We start from the raw sequence: 13,205 nt of genomic DNA, 5'->3' as shown, positions 1-13,205 counted from the left end.
CTCAAAATCTCAATAGTAATCCCGGCAATGGTCTTGCGAGGGGCTATTCAAGGAACAACAGGATCGGGAAAAGATGCAATCCCATGTGGGGGAACGAAAGAAATTTCAGACCCCAAGCCTGGAATAATAACAAGAATAGAAAGTGGAATCAACTGGGGGGAATGAAGCAAATAGCCAACATCAGTTGGGACGGACATCTACGAATCAACCGGTAATTACCGAAGTGACGGATGATGTCAACCAGCAGACAAATCAAAATCCAACAAACTTGTAAAGACCCAATCGTGCCCCGGAGGAGCGGTCAACAATTGGTTGAGGGGCAACAGGATATGTGTACCCATGCTAACGTATAATGATGGACGATTACTGGCAGATGAACTGACCGAGGACTTAGAACCACAAGATGAGGATAACGAACAGGTGGCAGTAGCCGAAGTGCAAGTCATTATGTAGACCGTACCTATAGTGGCGGTTTTAGACACAGCTGCAACCACAAATGTTATTTCGGAGGCACTATTCAACAGGATCAGAAATATAAGACGAGTACCAGGATTTCCAGTTCAAAATTGCAGAATAGTAGGTGCCGTTGGGGCTCGATCGTCTAATGTAAAGGTGCAGTCACTACTTGGTGTGGAAGTCGGAAATGTAGCAATATTAAGCACATTCCTGGTTGTGAAAAATTTGGTGGTAGATTGCATTATCGGAGTCGACAGCCTACGTCACTACGGATGCAGAATAGATTTTAAAACAGGAAAAATTTGGTTGAATGTTAATAAACAAGAAATTGAGTTGGAGTTGTTGAAAAAAAAGCCTTACGAGAAAATATAATTGTGGGATCTGTGTGCAAGTAGTCAGAATGGCCCAAAATTCGAAAGAGCACGTAATTAATGAGTTCCAAGTCAAAGAAGATTTCAATCAATTAGTGTTTGAAAAGTTAAATGAATCCGACTGCATTATCGAAGATCAGAAGAAGCAGCTCCATGAATTATTATTAACGTATGAAAAGGTTTTTGATAAAAGGCCAGGAGTTATTAAGGGATACATATGCCATCTCTACATTAAGCCGCACGAAACGTATTGTAGAGCTTTCTATCCTGTTCCCTGGAGGTTAAAGGCTCAAGTTCAAAAGGAAATAGATCGCATGTAGAAATGGGGTTTGGTCGAACCCTCTGCAAGCCCATACTGCTCCCCATTGTTAGTCGTGCCAAAAGCAAATGGAACTGTTAGACTGGTACTCGACGCCAGAGAAATAAATAAAATCATAATTCCAGTAAGAACACATCCGGAAAACATAGACGAACTTATAGAACGGTTCCAGGATGTCCAATATTTGACGAGCATTGATTTGCGGAGCTCTTATTGGCAAGCCAAGCTGGATGAGTCATCAAGGAAGTATACGGCTTTCATTTATTCCGGAAGAAGTTACCAATTTACTGTAGTTCCTTTCGGACTCAACATTAGTGCTGGAATCTTTATAGCAGCTCTAGATTATGCACTAGGCCCAGAACTCAGAAGCAGGATAACAATGTTTGTTGATGATTTGCTTATTGCATCGAAAACTTGGGAGGAGCATATTACCTTACTGAACCGAGAGTTGGACGTGTTCAAAACCATGGGAATAACTGCTAACCTACAGAAATCCCATTTTGCAGTAAACAGAATCAAGTTCCTGGGGCATATAATTGACGCAAAGGGAATTTTACCAACCAAGGAGAAGCTAATTGCGATTAGTAAGTTTCCAACACCCAGGAACAGGAGGCTATTAAAAGGGTTTATGGACCTTGCCTCATTTTTTAGAAGATTCATAACAAATCAGGCGATGAACGCAGCAGCTCTAAATAGTCTGCTGAAGAAGGATGTGCCCTGGCTCTGGACATTGAGTGTCAAGAAGCATTCGAAGAGATAAAGAAGCAATTAGTAAATGCACCGCTTTTGCACCATCCGGACATGCAAGAAGAATTGTACTTATCAACAGATTCGTCGAATGTGGATATTGGAGCGTGCCTTTTCCAAGTACGCAAGATAAATGGACAACTCGCCTTCTGTCCTATTGCGTTTGCTAGTCGTGTTTTGTCCAACTGTGAACGAACTTACACGACGACAGAATTAGAGGCTCTTGCGGTCATCTGGGGATTTAAAAAATTTCATTATTATCTGTATGGGTCAAAGACTATCATATATTGCGATCATCAATCATTAACAGTTTTACAAACGTGTAAACTGCTACACCCCAGACTGGCTAGATGGACTCTCGCTCTGCAACAATACCAATTTGAGATCGTGCATGTCTCAGGACCGTAAAACATTATTGCTGACGCTCTATCAAGGTCACCACAGGGTTTGACCAAAGAGATTGAAGTAAATAATAACTCAGAATTCCCTGTATTGCTGCTGCAGGAAAATCCATATAAGACGTACTACGTCAATTTGTGTGCGCATATGGCACAGTTACAGAAAAGAGATTCTCATTGGGGAAGTGTCATTCAAAGGTTACAACAGCATCCTTCGGATCAGATGGCAAATTATTACAAGCTGGTAAATGGCGTATTATTTTTCCGCTGTGGAAGGCCAAACAAAGTCCGTTGGTGTGTTTGTATACCTGAGGCGCAAATAGTGAAACTCGTATGGTTCACCCATTTAACCTGGGGACATTTCGGTGCGACATAATGTGCAGACAAGATAAGTGTGTACTGTTATTTTCCCAACATAAAGCGCAGAGTGCATGAGGTCTTGAAGAAATGCATAATCTGTCAAAAAACAAAGCCGGATTCAAAAGGGAGTAAGCACCCATTATGCTCTATATTAGTCCAAGAACCAAAAGAATTAATTTCGTGCGATCTGTGTGGACCGTTACCTACTTCAAGAGGTGGTGTTAGATATGTGTTGGCATTTCTCGATGTGTGTACGAAATACGTAAGGCTATATCCGATAAAGGCGGCTACAGCCAAAGTAGTTTTATTAAGATTGACAGGGGATTATCTTCCACATGTTGGTATACCTAAGGTGATCATAATAGACAATGCTAAGATATTCACGGGACTCTGATGGAAAAAGGCTTTGTCTCAAGTCGGTGTGAAACACATACTAACATAATTTTACCACCCACAATGCAAATTGGTTGAGAGAATTTTTAGAGAGTTCAATCGATTTATGAGGACCTATTGCCATAATAAACAGACTGCGTGGGCAAATTACGTGGAAGAATTTGAGCAGATATACAACAACATGCCCCACTCCTCCACTGGATATACACCTCATGAACTGATGTTCGAGGCAAAAGAAGAAAACTTCTGGACTGAACATATGCCCAAAACTCAGGAACCTGAGATGCCTTGGGAAGAAAAAGTAAGACAAGCCATCATAAATATGACGCAAAAGGCTGATCAGAGAAAACAACAATATGACAAATTAATCAAGAGGGTACAGGCGTACCACGTCGGAGAGAAGGTACTAGTCAAAAGACATACCAAATCATCCTTAATAAAGAAGAGTATAAAGAAATGGGAGTTATTATATACTGGCCCATACATCATTCTACAAATTCCGAACCCTGGGGCTTATCTGTTAGCATACCCGGGATCTAACAAAATTAAAGGGTTATTTTCCCATAACGACTTGAAAAAATTTAATGAAGATTAGAAGATAGGGAGGAATGGTGTTGCGAGTGACAGAGATGAACGCTCGTAAAAACATTACAATAAACTGTGTGTGTTTAGTGTTAGAAAACTTTAAACTGAAATAATTAATCAGTGACACAGATTGTAGAAATAGTGGCTAACTATTACTATCGAGTGATGCAAAGAAGATAGTGGAGATAGGCTTCACCTGTGTTTGAGTAAACATGGAACTTTAGCATTGCTAATGTCATCAAGATTTATAAAGGATCTGAATGACCTTCAAGAAGAAAGAAATGTTTCCCGAAAATGACGCTACATAATCAAAAGAGGTTCCCAGTGAATGTTGATATATAATTTCAAGTGCACGCTTAGATGTGTAAACGTGTGAAGTGATGCGTTTAGGCAGTGAATCATGAGTGACGGTTAACGTCGCAAAGATAATTTCCCGCGCAAAACAATTGACGTCGGCGCGAGAGTTAGAATCGATATAGACGACACAGATATGCTTTGTAAGAGACTCGCATCAAACGCGAGGGGAAACTGATTGATGTTGAACTTCAAAAAAGTGTCATAATTAGACGTTAAGAGTTCTTGATTTATTGTTGAATGTCAAAAGAAGTTAATATTCATAGAATTAGTAGTTATTTAATGGGTCTTGTTCAAAAAATGGTTCAAATGGCTCTGAGCACTATGGGACTCAACTTCTGATGTCATTAGTCCCCTAGAACTTAGAACTAGTTAAACCTAACTAACCTAAGGACATCACACACATCCATGCCCGAGGCAGGATTCGAACCTGCGACCGTAGCAGCCTCGCGGTTCCAGACTGCAGCGCCTAGAACCGCACGGCCACTTCGGCCGGCGTGGTCTTGTTCACTTTGGAATTTTGTTTGAAAATCCATTCCATATATGTGCATGTATGGATGCCGGATGAATCAGAGAATAAATGAAAGAAGTGAATCCACATTCCTCAATACTAATAATTTTTACATTACAGCAATTAAGCAGAGATATATATGTATTTAGGATAAAAATTTTATGAGTATAGATAAATGATATGACTTTTCAAGGAAATGATGGATTATTTCTTTGTATAAAATGAACCACACTTTCCATTATTCGATTATGTGAATCCAAAATCTACTGCAAGTTGCATGAATCATTTAAATTACGAAGAATAAATCATTGACAGAAAATGTGTCAGAATTTTTGGACTCATAAGCACAAGTGGTGATGCGAAGTCCAAAAGAAAATTCAAACTAGAGTAAATATTAAGATGTTTTCAACAACAGCATTAGTCAATGGATAAATGGAAACCTTAAGTCAATGGCTAAATTCCTTGCAGTACATCGTAAGAAAAAGGATGCATGAAGCCATACGGATTTTGTTTTCAAAAAGGAGAATCTTGGACGGTGCAACCTAACCAGTTCTTTTAAAGATCAACGTTATCTGACATAGCGAGTTCTGGGGAAAGAAAGTTTAAGGAGACTGTAGCAACTAAGAATGCTAGGAAAAGAGGGAGATGTGGTGGGAAAGAAGGCCGCCCAAGTGTAACGAGTGCACTCAGGGACAATAGTAAACCTTACTGTTGCTTTAGCAGATATTAAATTAATTACTCTCTTTTAAGGCTGGAGATGGTTCAAATGGTTGAAATGGCTCTGAGCACTAAGGGACTTAACTTCTGAGGTCATCAGTCCCCTAGAAGTTTGAACTGCTTAGCCCTAACTAAGGACGTCACACACATACATGCCCAAGGCAGGATTCGAACCTGCGACCGCAGCGGTCAGGCGGCTCCAGACAGTAGCGCCTAGAACCGCTCGGCCACTCTGGTCGGCCTGGAGACGGTATTCAGTTCTCTAATGTAATGAGAAAGTTCACTCCAGAATAAGGTTCCTGTTACTGAGGACCTCAAGAAAGTGGTTGAACAGAGGAGTAGGACCGTAAAGAGATTGTTCTCATGGGAAAGGTTGTTTCTGCTGTGTTATTCTGACAAGAACGTTAAGATCTAAGAGGTGTATGAGATACAATAGAGAAGACAGTGGGTATGGAAATCTCGGCGCTTGTCTGCACGCAGCCAGAATGTCTATGTATATGATGGTGAAATATTATCAAAGAGTAGATCATCACGTATATAACGTATAGAGGCAGTTATAACCAGTTCCAGACGCTTTGAGCTTTCCTGAGAAAGGCCTTGCAGGATAACATCGCTGTAATCAATAATGAGAAATATGTTCGTTCAACTTTCCTTTTTCAAGTGAACAGGGCATAACTTTTTATATATTTTTTCTACAATTTGTAAGCCCTAACACCATCTCGTCCACCTCTGTAATGGGCTGAAAAGACATTTCTCACGAATCAAAAGCACTGTTGACAGAGGTTGTGATTATCTACGTATCTGTATGCACGGTAACGTTTTGTACACCCAAGTGTACGATTTCACACTCCCGCGCACTTCGCGGCTACATTTATATAAACAAAAGCAAGAAGAAAGAGACGTCTGTTGCGAGGTGCAGTTAATTCTCACTGACTATTTTCTATACGTCGAACAGTGAGTAGGATGTGGCTTATCTGCTCTCATATAGAAAACTCACAGCCTTTCTTTCCGACATGTAAAAACAGGAAGAGTTACCCAATCGTCCACAATAGTTATTGATTTTTACCGAGAAACGCACTCCAATATTAATTACATAAATAATGTAAATAGCTCAAAAGGCATTGGATGTCATTTCTGTAGGCGAGAAATCGTGCGCCTTACACGGCACATTTCTAAAGACCTCTAAACAACTGGAGACTGGTAGTGAAGCACATCTTAAAACAAAGACTAATAGCGCTTCGTTTTGAAAACTCATGTTCGATGTAAGAATATCTAAGATCAATTTACAGTAGTGATTTGTGATTTATTATAACGGAACTATTTATGATATTAAAACAGCTGCAATGACTTGAGCTGTAACGCCGTGCAGACATTTTGAGTAGTGCTCTCCACACTACCTAACCGTTATTAATAATTCGAAATTCGCGTCTTGCACTAGCACACTAGACGTAGTCAGTATTTTTCCTTTGAATGTAGTGGCATGTTTCATGATTGCGTGCCATTGTCAAAGTGAGTTTTGTAAATGTAAATAAAAAACTGAAATTACTGTCGTTCAGTGAAACTGTATTTCAGAATTTAGTTTTGAGTAGCCCATCACTTAACACCGCGATAAGAAGAAATGAGAGAGAGAGGGAGAGAGAGAGGAAGAAATGAGAGAGAGAGAGAGAGAGAGAGAGAGAGAGAGGCTTAAAGACTTGTTGGATATCTACCTCGACTAGATAGCATTTTAATATTTGACACATGTAATAGTCAATTTCGAAACAATATATCTGGACGCTACTTTCGTTTTGGGTTTCACTGCTCTAGAAACCGTTTACGTTTACAGTCTCACTTGCTTAGTTTCAATGAGTAGTCAAACACAAAATTAGCTGATGCTGAAGAGCAAGTGAAACGATGGGAATTGCAACACCTCTGATTAATCTGTACCTGCGTAAATGAACGAGGTGAATTCTGTGGCGATGAGGCGATGATACGCTGAGTTTCTTCGCCGACCAAAGCTGCACATTGCGTTAATGTATAGGCGGTAGACAAATCGGACGTTTCCTTTTTAATCTGGAATAAGGAATGACACTCGCAGTAGGGACTGACATATTCCTGTTAACTAAACAGCAATAGGGTCCGCATCTCACTGCTAGTACCGAACGGTGGTCAAGAAACATTGTCGTTCAAGCCATCCCATTAGTCAAGTAACGATCCTGAATTCTTTTTTACCACTTGAATTAAATGTGGTTAATGTCAGCTTCTAAATCAATATATACAGTCGTACAACAACGGCTGTGGGTACATGTCACCGAAAATTCTGTTAGATGATCTACATCTTCATCTTCAAAGTGCAACTCGTCTTACGCTGTCTACGGGAGGCTACCCCTGTCGTACGCAATAATCATCCCCCCCCCCCACCACCTATTCTGATTTTGTTACCAAACAGTGCGTAGGAGAAGAGACTGTTAGAAAGATCCCCTAAGAATTCTAGTTTCTCTCAGTTTCCAACTACGTTCTTTTAATACCACATATGAGGAGACAATTATATTGTACCTGACTCCCCGTGGAATGTTCGTTGTCTAAATTTTCATACTTTCCCAGACTGTGAAGCCAAATGCCACAAGTGTGTGTAGTGTTAGTGTCGGACAACCACCTTTGTTTCGGAAGATCGCTTTGTCATACACGTATTAGTAATCATAATGTAAAAATAACTGTTGACACAGCAAGTAGAGTAATTGATCTATTTTTGAGCTATGAGTAACTCAGACGCGATAGTGTGATAGAATTTCATTTTCATGACTTGGATTACGCATTGGTCTCTTGCAGAACCGCTACGAATATTCCGACAAATATTTCCATCCATGAGTTCATGATTAAAGTCTTTGTTTACTCGTAAAGGAAAGTGTATTTCTATAAGTCTTCTAATATCCTAAAAGTACAGGCAATACTGAACCTGTCGAGGAGATTTTATTTTAAAACTGCGAGTTATATTTGTGCGAAGTACACATGTAGCTTCTTTTTTATTTTTATTTATTTATTTTCCTTGTAAGACCATGTCTTTCCATTTATGTTGGTGGTAGTAGGTGATGTCATCAGTAACGGGTGATTACGGCTTACTTTGCGCGCATCATGTTCCAAGCGAATTTCACTTGCCAACACTGAAAGATGAATTAAATTATAGCGATCTAGAGCTGGATTCTGTCGTTCTACCATATATCTTGAAGAGTGTACCTAAAAGTTCCCTTACTTTACACACAGCTTCAAAAAGTACGTATTCAGCACAGTAATACCAGCTGTGTAATACAAATTAATAAAAAAGCTAACGTGATTTCATATTTTAAAATTTGTTGTGTGGCTGTGGTGAAAGTGTACAGTATTAAGTCAAGATATACGCCGAGTAGAAATTTCTTGTACTGTAGGCAGTTGTTGACAGTAATTCTCTCGGGAAGTGCCTGTGTTAGCCCATTTGTAGTCACAAATTCGGAAAGCGAGTTGTTTGTATTTGTGTTTGTGATGTAAAAACATGATATGGATGTGAGTGGTGCCTTATAAAATAGAATTTACATAATGTATTATGAAGAAAAAGTTGCAGTCTTAAGGTATCTTAACTATTATATTCCACAGATTTCTGCTGAGCCATTACGTAGGATTCGTTAAATCTAATACAAATGCGAAAAGTAATCGTCGGCATAGATTAAAACAATTAACGAAAGTAGTCAACCAAGTGTCGCGTGTTTCATTTTTGCATGCTTTTGATGACAGTTCTTGAATATTTTTCGCTAGGTGAATTTCAAAGACGCTACATGTTCTGGAAGAATACGCGTTCCCATAAAAGCGCCTTCCCACTTGTAAAAAATTAATTTGAGCAATTGACATATTGCCATCCATTAATTCACATCCCCTATTATTGTGAAGAAAACCTGTTATTTTCTCCCAGAAAGAGAAATACCTGTAGAAAACAGCAGTTCTTTGTTTGAAAACAGCTAACTGAAAATCGCTCGAAATTGACGAAAAGCGTGAAGGAGCATAAAATAATAGTGAAGATGACCCTACACATACTGATCATGTTCATTGTTCAAATACAACACCGCTGTTGGTATAATGCTATTGTAAGTTGTCAGCCATTATAAATTAAGAAGAGCTATTTTGACTTACCAGTATTTGACATACGCATTCACTACAATAAGATTTATGCTAAGAAGCTTAGTATATACCTATTGAGATGATTATTCTGAAAGAATGCATTCTTAAAAGACTAGTTCCGGATACAAAAATCTACTTCGTGCCAATAAATTATTGCTCACAACCTATAAAACCTCCTAACCTTCACCACGAGGCATATTGTGGGTTACGGTCTCTGATCAGAAAACAAGACATGTATTTAGGACAGAAATACGGCTAGTACTTAAATTTATATGGAAATACTTGTCCAATAGTACACTAACCTGTCGGTAATAGCGTAGCAGTCAAGAAGATAAATGAAAATGGATCTATTGCGCAAAATACCTTGCAAACCCGACACAAAAACGGCATAACTTTAAGCATTATGCTGCAGTCCAGAATCGCAGCATAACATCCTATGAATAAGAAGCTAGAAACAGAGAATGCTGTTAAACAGATCTTTGAAACGATTTCCTCTCGAGTGACATTGGTTGTATCACTGAAATTGTGACACAATGCACCTACCTGTTGCTAGTCAGCACATTTGATGTCAGTCTCAGAGGTAAAACCAGGAGCGAGTTTCAACACGACAGCAGCTTGGAAGAGTTGGAGACTTAGCTCTCCGGCGGAAGAGAACCCAAGGGAGCGCAGCTGCGGAGGAGCGCTGACGGCTGCGGCGATGAGGCGGCGCCGGCGAGGCAGCGGCGCGTGCAGAAGGCGGCAGCGCCTGGAACACTGGCGCTCTCTGGTCCGCGGCGTCGGACGCTCGCCGCTGCCGGCTCAAATGTGACGACGCCGTCACGGCGGGGCGGGGCCGGGGGAGGGGAAGAGGTCGCGCATGCGCCCCGCTCGTGCGTTCTTCTGTCCACGTCCCTGTCTGCACGTCACTGGACAGCTCACGCAGCGATGAACCTCGCACGCAGTTAGTACTATCCCACGTAACAAAACGCAACATTTTTTAAACTTTTGTGAATGCGTCGAGACGTATAACTGGATCTCGTGTCCGGTATGACGTACAACCACTTGATGCTTAACACTTCAGAGTACGACGCTGAGAATGACGTTAATCGCAAAAAAAAAAAAAAAAAAAAAAGAAAACCGGGAGGTAGTAGAGTTTTACCCATATTTTCTTTATAAATTGACATGCGAATCACACGGAAATCAGTCTGTTGTCGTCTTCCGTTCTGAGACTGGTTTGATGTAGCTCTCCATGCTACTCTATCCTGTGCAAGCTTCTTCGTCTCCCATATACTTACTGCAACCTACATCCTTTTGAATCTGCTTCACCATGAGGCATATTGTGGATTTTTACACTCCACGCTGCCCTCCAATGCTAAATTTGTGATCCCTTGATGCCTCACAACATGTCCTAACAACCGGTCCCTTCTTCTTGTCAAGTTGTGCCACAAACTCCTCTTCTCCCCAATTCTATTCAATACCTCTTCATTAGTTATTTGATCTACCCATCTAATCTTCAGCATTCTTCTGTAGCACCACATTTCGAAAGCTTCTATTCTCTTCTTGTCCAAACTATTTATTGTCCATGTTTCACTTTCATACATGGCTACACTCCATACAAATACTTTCAGAAACGACTTCCTCACACTTAAATCTATACTCGATGTTAACAAATTTCTCTTCATCAGAAACGCTTTGCTTGCCATTGCCAGTCTACATTTTATATCCACTCTACTTCGACCATCATCAGTTATTTTGCTCCCCAAATAGCAAAACTCCTTTATTACTTTAAGTGTCTCATTTCCTAATCTAATTCCCTCAGCATCACCCGACTTAATTCGACTACATTCCATTATCGTTGTTTAGCTTTTGTTGATGTTCATCTTATATCCTCCTTTCAAGACACTATCCATTCCGTTCAACTGCTCTTCCAAGTCCTTTGCTGTCTCTGACAGAATTACAATGTCATTGGCGAACCTCAACATTTTTATTTTTTCTCCATGGACTTTAATACCTACTCCGAATTTTTCTTTTGTTTCCTTTACTGCTTGCTCAATATACAGATTGAATAACATCGGGGACAGGCTGCAACCCTGTCTCACTTCCTTCCCAACCGCTGCTTCCCTTTCATGCCCTTCGACTTATAACTGCCATCTGCTTTCGGTACAAATTGTAAATAGCCTTTCGCTCCCTGTATTTTACCCCTGCCACCTTTAGAATTTGAAAGACATAAACTCACATGAAAACGTACAAAACCGAACTTCACAGTCTGTAGCTCCCCCTGGTATTATACCTTTTATTTTGAGAATCAATTTACCCCCTGCATGGGAGTGTGGGCCGATTTAAAACTTTCTGGCAGGTTAAAACCGTGTGTGCCCAACGGGACTCGAACTTCGGACCATTGCCTTTCACGAACAGCAGCTCTACCGATTGAGCTACCCAAGCACAAACCAGAACCCACCGCCACAGCTTGAAAGCTCTTAGGTTCGACTCCAAGTACGGTACACGGTTTTAATCTGATAGGATTTTCTTTCATTATACTTGTTTGAGAGATGAATCCAATTCATTTTGGCTTCTGAATGAATGAAATTACGAATCTGACCACAACACAATGCCGAGGACTTCATTTAACCCTGAGAGAGCAGACTTCCTTCAATGGAGTTTACAAGTGTGAAACACATTATTTCCTCCAATTAATATCCTCAAATGGTTATGTACCAAAGCACTAACAGACTAGGGACTGTTGTACATGATGTAGTACACATTAGTGAAAGAAACGAATACACTTCCAAGTCAGCTGTATATAATTTCTCAGATGCCTTGCAAAATCGCTAAATGCAATCGTAAATCATCAGAGAATTCTTGAAGACAACAAAGCACATCAGCTGTTTATTTAATCAGGATGAATGGCAACTGATTTTCTTTCTCCAGTTTTCTTTCGAAAAGTCAGATACTGTAATTAGGTTAAGTTCTTTTTTTCTTCAAATATGGAAGATTGGTGAGGAAGAAAACAGCAAACTAAACTAATGTCACTTACATTCATTTGTAGAAATGTTTTTTTTTTTCAAATATATTATCATGTTACGATCTCTTCTCAAATGTCCACGGTTGTGTTCCTTCACTCGTGTTAGTACAGGTGTCTTAGTTGCTGTTAAACCATCAGATTTCTCTATGTTTGTTGAACTTCTCTTTGACTAATCCATACTTTCTTTATTTTATATTTACGACTTAGTAATTTTCAGTCCAGAGAGACTTGGACACTGTCTACTGACATTCCCCTTTATGAAAACGGTACAGGAAATAACAAGCAGGATTACCCAACTGAGCCGACCGGAGTGGACGAGCGGTTCTAGGCGCTACAGTCTGGAAAAGCGCGACCTCTACGGTCGCAGGTTCGGATCCTGTCTCGGGCATTGATGTGTGTGATGTACTTAGGTTAGTTAGTTTTAAGTAGTTCTAAGTTCTAGGGGACTGATGACCTCAGAATTTAAGTCCCATTGTGCTAAGAGCCATTTGAACCATTTTTTACCGAACTAATATCTGTAAAGAGCACCTGTTGGAAGACTCTGGGGCATAGTCTAAATTTTGATATTCCTGGGAGACAGAAGCTTCTTGTAAAAAATATCTTTGGATTCACTAAATGCACAGTCTTAGAGGTCTTTTTTTGTTCAGGATACTGAGCCGTGCACGGATAGTGTTCATACCATTTATTGTTTGTCAGCTCCTATTACGGTACTGCCTCCTCGTTTTCTTATTCCATTTACTGGCGTCACAAACATTCTGCCTTACTTGTCCGTGAGTGGCAGCAGTAGCGCTTATCGATAAGTGCACTGTCGTACCATCTCTGGAACGACCGATAGTATTTCAGCATCGTCGTGTGTCTGGAAGTCAAT

General features: G+C 40.2%; 1 protein-coding gene across 1 annotated transcript in view; it reads right to left on the bottom strand.

The window, feature by feature from the left end:
- LOC126174759 (uncharacterized) overlaps nucleotides 1-10,077 on the bottom strand; it is a 174,496-nt gene extending 164,419 nt beyond the window's left edge. Inside the window, exon 1 of the mRNA XM_049921089.1 lies at nucleotides 9,880-10,077. The gene's annotated coding sequence lies outside the window, so the exon portion shown is untranslated. The remainder of the gene's footprint in view (nucleotides 1-9,879) is intronic.
- Between the last annotated feature and the right edge of the window lie 3,128 nt (nucleotides 10,078-13,205).

Source organism: Schistocerca cancellata, chromosome 3, assembly GCF_023864275.1.
Source record: "Schistocerca cancellata isolate TAMUIC-IGC-003103 chromosome 3, iqSchCanc2.1, whole genome shotgun sequence".
NCBI lineage: Eukaryota > Metazoa > Arthropoda > Insecta > Orthoptera > Acrididae > Schistocerca > Schistocerca cancellata.
Note: the sequence above shows the minus strand (reverse complement) of the source record. Positions and strands in the feature narration are given on the sequence as shown.